The sequence below is a fragment of the Lolium perenne genome, chromosome 1 (assembly GCF_019359855.2).
Source record: "Lolium perenne isolate Kyuss_39 chromosome 1, Kyuss_2.0, whole genome shotgun sequence".
In the NCBI taxonomy this organism is placed as follows: Eukaryota; Viridiplantae; Streptophyta; class Magnoliopsida; order Poales; family Poaceae; genus Lolium; species Lolium perenne.
In genome coordinates this window covers 155,998,604-156,009,370 of record NC_067244.2, presented here as the reverse complement: position 1 = coordinate 156,009,370, position 10,767 = coordinate 155,998,604, and positions in this window count along the sequence as shown.

Here is a 10,767-nt window from a genome sequence, read left to right as displayed (position 1 = left end):
TTAGGGGTCAAAAATAAATCCAAAAAAGGAAACTTTTATTCTTCATAGAGGATGACATGTGGGACCGACCTGCCAGCAGCGTTTCAAAGGGGGAAGGGGATCAAAAGAAAAAGGCAAATAGCCAGAAATTAGGGGTAAAAAATAAATCCAACAAAGGAATGGTTTATTGTTCATAGATGCTAACATGTGGGACCCTTGAGCCACCTGCGACCTCAATTTCAAAGGCGGCATATGATCAAAAGAAAAAGGCAAGTGACCAAAAATCAGGGGGTAAAAAAAATCTAAGAAAAGAAACTTTATTGTACATAGAGGATGACATGCGGGTCCCATGTGCCAGCACCTTACTCAACTTTTCAGAGGCGGCATGAGATCGAAAGAAAAAGGAAAGTGACCAAATATCAGGAGCAAAAAATAATCCAAGAAAAGAAACTTTTATTGTACATAGAGGATGGCATATGGGTCCCACTTATACAAGCTCTTTCGCTCCAAGATCTTGCAAGTTGATTGTACATAGAGGATGACATGCGGGCCCCTTGTGTCAGCAGCTTACTCAACGTTTCCAAGGCGGCAGGGGATCAAAAGAAAAAGGAAGTAGCCAGAAATTAGCGGTCAAAAATAACTCCAAGAAAGGAAACTTTTATTGTTCATAGAGGATGACATGCGGGACCCATGTGCTAGCAGCTTGCTCAGCGTTTCAAAGGCGGCATGAGATCGAAAGAAAAAGACAAGAGACCAAATATCAGGAGCCAAAAATAATCCAAGAAAAGAAACTTTATTGTACATAAAAGATGACATGCGGGTCCCATTTTGCAGCAGCGGTGTCAACGTTTCAAATGCGGCTTGAGATCAAAAGAAAAAGAGTAGCCAGAAATTAGGGGGTAAAAAAAACTCCAGAAATTAGGATGGCATGCGGGTCCCATGAGTCCGCAACTTACTCAACGTTTCAAACGTGGCATGAGATCGAAAGAAAAAGGCAAGTGACCAAATATCAGGATCCAAAAATAATTCAATAAAAGAAACTTGATTGTACATAGAGGATGACATGCGGGTCCCATGAGTCAGCAGCTTACTCAACGTTTCCAAGGTGGCAGGGGATCAAAAGAAAAAAGGAAATAGCCAAAAATAAGAGGGTGAAAAAAATCCAAGAAAAGAAACTTTTATAATACCGAGGATGACATGTGGGTCCCATGAGCCAGCAGCTTCCTCAATGTTTCAGAGGCTGCATGAGATCGAAAGAAAAAGGCAAGTGACCAAAAATAAGGGGGTAAAAAAATCCAAGAAAAGAGACTTGATTGTACATAGAGGATGACATGCGGGACCCATGAGGTAGCAGCATACTCAACGTTTCCATGGCAGCACAGGACCAACAAAAAAAGAGGAAGTAGCCAGAAATCAGGGGGTCAATAAAATTCAAGAAAAGAAAGATTTCAATTGGGCTGCATCTGGCCGTCTAGGCCTTCAAACTATCTTGCTGGACGCCTTTGGACTCGTACAGTTTCAGCCCACTCCAAAACAGGAAAGTCCTATGCTTCGCAAAAACAAAAACAAGGAGATTCAACATATAAGTTTGTTTATTTAATAATAAAGATTTATTTTTTCCGTTTGCAACAGCTCAGAGCGAAATACACTGTTTATTGTGTGCAAAATAATCAAGATATCACATGTTTCTTGTACGGGGAGGCTGGCATCGGGGACCCATGAGCCAGCAGGGTCGTCAACGTTTTAAAGACGGCAGAGGATCGAAAGAAAAAATAAACCAAAAATCTGTTGGTAAAAAATCCAAAAAAATAAACATTTTTCGTTCTGAGAGGATGACATGCGGGACCCATGAGGCAGCAGCATCCTCAACGTTTCCAAGGCGACACAGGATTTAAAAAAAGGCAAAATAGCCAGAAATTAGAGGTCAAAATAACTCCAAGAAAGGAAAGGTTTATTGTTCATATAGGCTGACATGTGGGACCCATGAGCCAGCAAAATCCTCAACGTTTCAAAGGCGGCAGGGGATCAAAAGAAAAAGGAAGTAGCCAGAAATTAGGGGTAAAAAATAACTCCATGAAAGGAAACTTTTATTGTTCGTAGAGGATGACATGCGGGACCCATGAGCCAGCAGCTTACTCAACGTTTCAAAGGCGGCATGAGATCGAAAGAAAAAGGCAAGTGACCAAATATGAGGTGCCAAAAACAATCCAAGATTTATTGTACATAGAGGATGACTTGCGGGTCCCATTTTACAGCAGCTGTCAAAAGAAAAAGAAAGTAGCTAGAAATTAGGGGTAAAAAAACTCCAAGAAAGGAAAGCTTTATCGTTCATACAGGCTGACATGTGAGACCTATGAGCCAGCAGAGTCGTCAACGTTTCAAAGGCGGCAGGGGATCAAAAGAAAAAGGAAATAGCCAAAAATTGGAGGGTGAAAAAAACCCAAGAAAATGAACTTTTATAGTACATAGAGAATGACACGCGGGTCCCATGAACCAGCAGGTTCCTCAACGTTTCAAACATGGCATGAGATCGAAATATAAAGGCAAGTGACCAAATATCAGGATCCAAAAATAATTCAAGAAAAGAAACTTGATTGTACATAGAGGATGACATGCGGGTCCCATTTTACAGCAGCGGTATCACCGTTTGAGAGGCGGCAGGGGATCGAAAGAAAAAGGCAAGTGACCAAATATCAGGAGCCAAAAATAATCCAAGAAAAGAAATTTTTATAGTACATAGAGGATGACATGCGGGTCCCATGAGCCTGCAGGTTCCTCAACGTTTCAAACGTGGCATGAGATCGCAAGAAAAAGGCAAGTGACCAAATATCAGGAGCCAAAAATATTCAAGAAAAGAAACTTGATTGTACATAGAGGATGACATGCGGGTCCCATTTTGCAGCAGCGGTATCACCGTTTGAGAGGCTGCACGGGATCGAATGAAAAAGGCAAGTGACCAAATATCAGGAGCCAAAAATAATCCAAGAAAAGAAATTTTATTGTACATAGAGGATGACATGCGGGTCCCATTTTGCAGCAGCGGTCTCAACATTTCCAAGGCGGCACAGGACCAAAAGAAAAATGAAGTAGCCAGAAATCAGGGGGTGAAAAAAATCGAAGAAGAAAGATCTCAATTGGGCTGCATCTGGACATCTGGGCCTTCGAACTATCCTGCTTGGCCTTTTGACTCGTACAATTTCAGCCCACTCCAAAACAGGAAAGTTCGGAATTTTCTAAAAAAACAGGAAAGACCTATGCTTCGCAAAAACACAAAACAAGGAGATTCAACATATAAGTTTGTTTATTTAAAAATAAAGATTTAATTTATCCGTTTGCAATAGCTCAGAGCGAAATACAATGTTTATTGTCTGCAAAATAATCAAGATATCACATGTTTCTTGTACGGGGAGGCTGACATCGGGGACCCATGAGCCAGCAGCGTCGTCAACGTTTTAAAGGCGGCAGGGGATGGAAAGAAAAAATAAACCAAAAATCTGTTGGTAAAAAATACAAGAAAAGAAACATTTTCGTTCTGAGAGGATGACATGCGGGACCCATGAGGCAGCAGCATCCTCAGCGTTTATTGTTCATAGAGGTTGACATGTGGGACCCGTGAGCCAGCAGCGCCCTGAACGTTTTAAAGGCTGCAGGAGATCGAAAGAAAAAATAAGCCAAAAATCGTTTGGTCAACAAAATCCAATAAAAGAAACATTTACCGTTCTGAGAGGATGACATGCGGGACCCATGAGGCAGCAGCATCCTTAACGATTCCAAGGCGGCAGGGGATCAAAGGAAAAAAGGAAATATCCCTAAATTAATTAGGGGTTCAAAATAAATCCATCAAAGGAAAGTTTTATTGTTCACAAAGGATGACATGTGGGACCGACCTGCCAGCTGCGTCGTCATCGTTTCAAAGGGGGCAGGAGATCAAAAGAAAAAGGCAAATAGCCAGAAATTAGGGGTCAAAAATAACTCCAAGAAAGGAAACTTTTATTGTTCGTAGAGGATGACATGCGGGACCCATGAGCCAGCAGCTTACTCAACATTTCAAAGGCGGCATGAGATCGAAAGAAAAAGGCAAGTGACAAAATATCAGGAGCCAAAGATAATCCAAGAAAAAAAACTTTATTGTACATAGAGGATGACATGCGGGTCCCAATTAGCAGCAGCGGTCTCAACGTTTCAAATGCGGCTTGAGATCAAAAGAAAAAAGAAAGTTGATTGTACATAGAGGATGACATGCGGGTCCCATGAGTCAGCAGCTTACTCAACGTTTCAAAGGCGGCATGAGATCGATAGAAAAAGGCAAGTGACCAAATATGAGGTGCCAAAAAGAATCCAAGAAAAGAAAGTTTTATAGTACATAGAGGATGACATGCGGGTTCCATGAGCCTGCAGGGTCCTCAACGTGGCATGAGATCGAAAGAAAAATGCAAGTGACCAAATATCAGGAGCCAAAAATAATTCAAGAAAAGAAACTTGATTGTACATAGAGGATGATATGCGGGCCCCATTTAGCAGCAGCGGTATCACCGTTTGAGAGGCTGCACGGGATCGAAAGAAAAAGGCAAGTGACCAAATATGAGGTTCCAAAAAAATTCCAAGAAAAGAAAGTTTTATAGTACATAGAGGATGACATGCGGGTCCCATTTAGCAGCAGCGGTATCACCGTTTGAGAGGCTGCACGGGATCGAAAGAAAAAGGCAAGTGACCAAATATGAGGTGCCAAAAAAATCCAAGAAAAGAAAGTTTTATAGTACATAGAGGATGACATGCGGGTCCCATTTAGCAGCAGCGGTATCACCGTTTGAGAGGCGGCAGGGGATCGAAAGAAAAAGGCAAGTGACCAAATATGAGGTGCCAAAAAAAACTCCAAGAAAAGAAAGTTGATTGCACATAGAGGATGACATGCGGGTCCCATTTAGCAGCAGCGGTGTCAACGTTTCCAAGGCGGCAAGGGATCAAAAGAAAAAGGAAGTAGCCAGAAATCAGGGTGTCAAAAAAATCCAAGAATAGAAAGAATTTTGGTTCATAGAGGATGACATGCGGGACCCATGATCCTGCATCGTAAACGGCTCGATCGGAGAGCGTTGAACGAGATGGCGCGATCGAGAAAAAAAAACAATGCCAGAGAGGCTGCCATCTGGGCCCTACATCCCTCGGCGGTGCAGATTTGCATTGACTCGGCCGGCGAACCCGAGAATTCGAGATGCACCACGTCCCGGGCCACCATACGCAACGTTTTGGCCGGTTTCGTCGGGCTAGGTGGCCTCAAAAACGAGAAAAAAAACGTTTTGACATGCACAACGGATAGACCCAAAATCGTCGGCCATGGTACACCAGCAACCACGGCGCGACTTCAACTTCGTCGGCCATGGCAACTTTTCTTGTAGTGAGAAGCAGAAAAAAGCGGCCAGCCGTGGAAGGAACAATTGATACGTTGACTAAAATTATACAGCAGCAAAGCTAGAGATCAGAAACGTGTTGGTCTGGTGGTGCCATGGTCATGAATTGAACTGTTATATTTTCGATTTGCGGACTGGCGTTGCCATGGTCCACCATAATAGGTAGTTTTAGACAGTGTCAATGGTGCTTTATGATTAAATTATTTGCATGTAATTATACATGTGATTATACATGTAATTATGTCATGTAATATGTTGTTTGTAATTTTCATTTTGACGACTAGGCCATAACGATGTCAAGTAAAGCCCACCGAGCTGTTGTTGGATGCATTGAAACAAATTTAGCCCAATACTTTTTATTTGGGCCTTAACAGGCGCTCTATGTCTAGCATGTACAAGCTCAGAATTGGGCCCGTAAATCATCGAATCCTTGCTTGGGCCTCATTGTAAGTGGAAGCATGATGTTATAATGGGCCCAACAAGAAGAATAAAGATAGACCATTCTTGACGGCCTGTAGACAGCCCAATAATGACCGACAACATCATAGGCTGCCCGTTATGGGCTGGCCAAACCTATGGCAGCAAGGCCGTAACTTGGGCCTTGGAAATCATAGCCAAGAATAACGATAGGCCTTCCTTGGCGGCCTGTAGACGGTCCAACAAAAACCGACAACATCATGGGCCGCCTTTTATGGGCTGGCTTAACCTGTAGCAGTTAAGGCCGTAACATGGACCTTCGAAATAATATCCTAGTTGGATCGATGGGCCGTAGATGGCCCATTTAAGGTGTGCCATGTGGCACCCCCACATTCGACACGTGTCGTGTTGCGATACGTCCACGTGGGTGCACGTGTCAAAAGTCGGATGGACATCTCGTACGGTGCAGATTGAAGATATGAAACTTTTATTGGTCCACGTGACGGCTTTTTCAATGGCCCACATGTCTGCATTTTATTAGTCCACGCGCAGGAAGCTGGGTCATGGTCTCCTCGCTAGACGACAAAAACGACAGTCACCCGACCGGATTAACATGTTAATCATTGACCTGACAGCCTAACACAACGGTTGATGGCAAAGGGGACCAGTGCTATGACGGATATGGCCGTCACGACGAACCGGGCCGGGTGGGCTTCGGGTTTGGGCTGTGCCGTCATGGATCTGTGACGTGCCTCCCTAACCGTTATCCGGTCCATCTGTGACGCGATATCCGTCACGGTCCTGCAAACCATCGGGATGAGGTCTCTGTGATGGATTTTGCACATTCGCTGAAGAACAAAAATCGTTATAGACTACCCATATGTTACTAGTGACTTGGTCGGATTTCCTTGTTGTGGAGCATTTCTTTGATGAGCTGTTCCACTGCATTCTTCTGGCTGTGGGACATTCTGTAAGGTCTGATGTTGGGAGGCATGGCACCCTGTATGAGAGGAATTTGGTGATCAATTTCTCTTGCTGGTGCTAGGCCAGTAGGTTTCTGGAATATATCCCGAAATATTTGCAAGAGGGTATTAATAGCTCGGGAGACAGGAGCAGGAATTTGTTTGTCATCCACTGTATGTACTAGAAGGTATCCAGAGCCCCCTGAGCAATCAATTTGTTGCATTCATCAGAGGGGATGAGCATTTTGTCCTGAGGGAATAAGAGGTCCTTCAGTATCAGTAGTTTCCCTTCAACACCAATAGTTAACTAACGACCAAGAAAATCAAAGGTGACTGGGTTATGCTCTTTGAACCAATTCACTCCTAGAATAATGTCAGAGCCCGGTAACTCAAAAATTCTTAAGTTGGTTGTGAATTTGTGTCCCTGGATACAGAAGGTGCAATTATAGGCCATAGCAGTGGAAGACAGAATTCCACCCCCATCTACTTTGACAGTTCTTCGCTTGACAGTAGTGAGAGGAATGTTGTGTGCCGTGGCAAAAGGAAGATCCATGAATGTGTTGGTACTACCAGTATCTGCCAGGGCTATAGCTTGTGTCTTATTGATCTTTAGCATGAAATAAATTGTAGAGTCACTGGGACAACCATTATATGCAGCAGAATAAATATTCATCAGTTGTTCAGGGACTGGTTGATTCTCCAGTTCTAGCACCTGTTGTTGTTGCTCCCGTTCTTGTTCCCGAGGAGCTGGTGGTATGACAGGCTGCTCTGCTGGTGGCTCATCCTGTTCTTCTTCGTGTCCTTGCATCCCAATGGCATTTAGAGCTCGTTGCATTGGCTGACATATGTGCCCCAGGAACAAGTTGTCAGTGTAGTACCAACATTTGCGTGGTTCTCTTGGTCTGTCATTAGGGACTCTGTTTCTATTATCATGAGGAGGGTATTTCCTGTTTTGTTGTTGTTGAAAATGTGCCGCAGGAGTTGCTGGTACCACACGCTTCATAGCAGACAAAAATGCTTTCTCATACTGACGTGCATACCAATATGCTGACAGTAGTGACTCTGGTTTCTGACAGTGGACATTGTGTTTGATATTTTCTTTTAGCCCACTGATAAACCTGTCAACAAAGAAGTCTTGGGGAAGATAAGGCCGTTCACGTTTCATCTGTGTCATCCATGTCTCATATGTGTCAATGTAGGCATTCACTGATGTGACTTGCTTGAGGAGTTGCAGTTGATCCATGGGATCGTTAGAGACTGTATCTAGAAAGTGATCAATAAGTACTTGGCTCAGTTGTTCCCATGAAAGTGTGTGCAGATTGATACCAGATGTACTGATCCATGTTTTGGCTTGTCCTTGAATGTGTCCAATATCCCATTTCACTCTGTATTCTGCAGGAATATTCACAAGCTCCAAGATGTCCTCACATTCCAGTAACCATGCCCTTGGTTCTTCTCCTAGGAAAATTGGCAATTCCACATGTGGTGTGCGTAAGTGTACCTCATAATTGTTGTGGTATTGTCCACTGCCCTGGTGCTGGTGTGGAGGAGGAGGAAATCTTTGTGGTGGGTTTGGGTTGGTGTAGGCATGGTGATGTTGCTGTGTGGTTGGCTGGGATTGGGACGATTGTTGATTTTGTGGTGAGTGAGGTTGTGTTAGCTGATAGCATGTTGGGGCTTGGTGGTTTTGGCTGAAGGGTGGGTGATATTGCTGTGGATAGTATGGGTTTTTGGAGGTGTTGGGGTCAGTGGAGGGTGCGGCTTGGTGGACAGATGTTTGGTGACACATCTGAGGATGTGTGTGTGGGTTGGTGACCTGGTGAATGTTGTGGACTAGTGGCGGATGGTTGTTTGTGATGGAGGTGGCGACTAGTGGTGCGGTGTAGGTGTAGACTAGTGGTGTGGGTGGCGCAAAGGTTGTTGTTTCGGGTGGAAAAGATGGATGTGGTAGGTGTTCCGGCGTCAAGGCACCGAATTGGGGAGGAGCTGGGAGGGTGGACACGGCATCGCCGCAGGGGTGGTGCCCTCCAATATCGGCGATAGGGTGACATGGGGCGGTGGTGGTGGAGTGGAAAGGGGGTGCCTTTGGGTGGTGGGAAGGGCGGGGTTGTCGACAGCCCCAACACCTGCTGCGCTTGCGTAGGACATGGATGTGACCAAGGCAGCCATCATTTGAGTCATGCGAGACATCTCACCTTGCATCGCTGAGAGAGCTGTGGAGGTGTCGTCAGATGACTGTTCGTGCTTGTCCAGGAGGCGACGTATGGCGCGGACCTCACGTGGAAGCCTGGCCATGCGTTGCTCATCCTTTGGGTCGTCGTCCGTCGTGGCGATGTGGCCGTCCCCGCGGGTGCGGCGCTTGTGAGAGAAAGATCTCAATCTGGCGTCGGAAGGCATGGTGGATTTGGGTAGGGAGGGAGGGTAAAGTTGCGAAGCAACGAGGTAGGTAGGGTGGGTGATCGACTCGCTCTGATACCACCTTGTTAGGACCCGGGGGTCTCGACGTCACCGGCCGGAGAGGGGGAAGAAGGTGGAGCTCCGGTGGCTCGGATCTAAGTAGCTAAATAGGAAAAAAGTAAAGACATGTCAAAGGATAAATTTAGAGTTTCATTATGCGTCCCACCCAGCCTCCCTCTCCCACCCTTTATACAACAAGGGCAGGACCACGCCATTGTTTATGAATCTCGTTATTACAGTCCTTAAGCATACTTAGCGGGAAACAACATTTGAATTTAGAGCGAGCCACTTGTTACCGTTGGATCTGCCTGGAGAGTCTGGGGCCGTTGGATAACTGACGAAGCTATCATTCGTGTGGCGGCAGGTTAGAGTTCCTGAACCCTGCTTCCAATATGGCTTCCACCTTGGGTCACATGGTCTACCGTCCATATGAAGGGAACTGAGGCTCAATATGGCCTCATTGCTGCGTATTTCACTATGCCTTGTATACCAGCTAAACCCAGGGAGCAGACACAATTGTCACATATGCTCAACTCTTTCCTAGTGCCTCGCATGTCTAGCCTAACATCTACACATCTAGTTCCCTGCCCAAAAGAAATAAGAGACAACAATGATACATAATTTTGTTTGTCACCACATGTTTCCTCCACCATGTTTATACACATCTTCAGGATACGAGAGTTGTCCCTCGATTTGAATGCAATACAAACGCTCGTAATGAGCCTTGAGTGCTCAAGATATCTTGTCCTTCATCTAGATGGTATTGCATCGTGTTACTTAGAAATTGCAAAGGACGATACTACTTTGCTTCATGTAGAAATACTTCTCTTTACACCGATTTTGTTGGATATCTTCGTCAGCAAAATTATGATCATGTGCATCTCAGATTGATTGGATGCTCAAGATATCTTGTCCTTTTACTGAGATCGTAAATGCATTTCGACCTTGCACCGTTAAATAATCTAGAAACTGCATATACATGACTCCACTGGTTTGCTCCATATTATAGTCTTGTACTACACTCAGCTTTTTCTTATATTTTCTTTTGAGACAATTTTGCAATTTAGTATATAAGCATTTAAATTTAGAGGGTGTGTATGCATGCCATGGTTCTCAGTAACAAGTTTCTCTTACTCGGTTGTCTTGCCTTGAATCCTATGTTAGACATAATATGTAATAACCCTTGCATACGTATTAGTATGGAGTAATTGTAACACCCCGACCACCTCCGGCCGGGCCTGTTACCCCTTACAGCTCATTAGGACCTCTAGACTAGCCCCATAAACCAACACATATTTTTCATATGCACTTTGTCCTCACTCGTGCGCACCCGAAAACTACTTCCCATCACCCATCCTCAAATTACTCCGGACCAAGCACGTTTAACCTCGACGGTTCCTCGACACGGTTCCTCGACGGACCAGGATCCAGTGAAGCCGCGGCCATCATGTAACATGTTCCAAATCCCACCCAGCACCTGGCACCAAATTTAATTTGGACCATCTCCCACCTATCAGCATTAAAAATTATTGCTCCCTCTACGTATG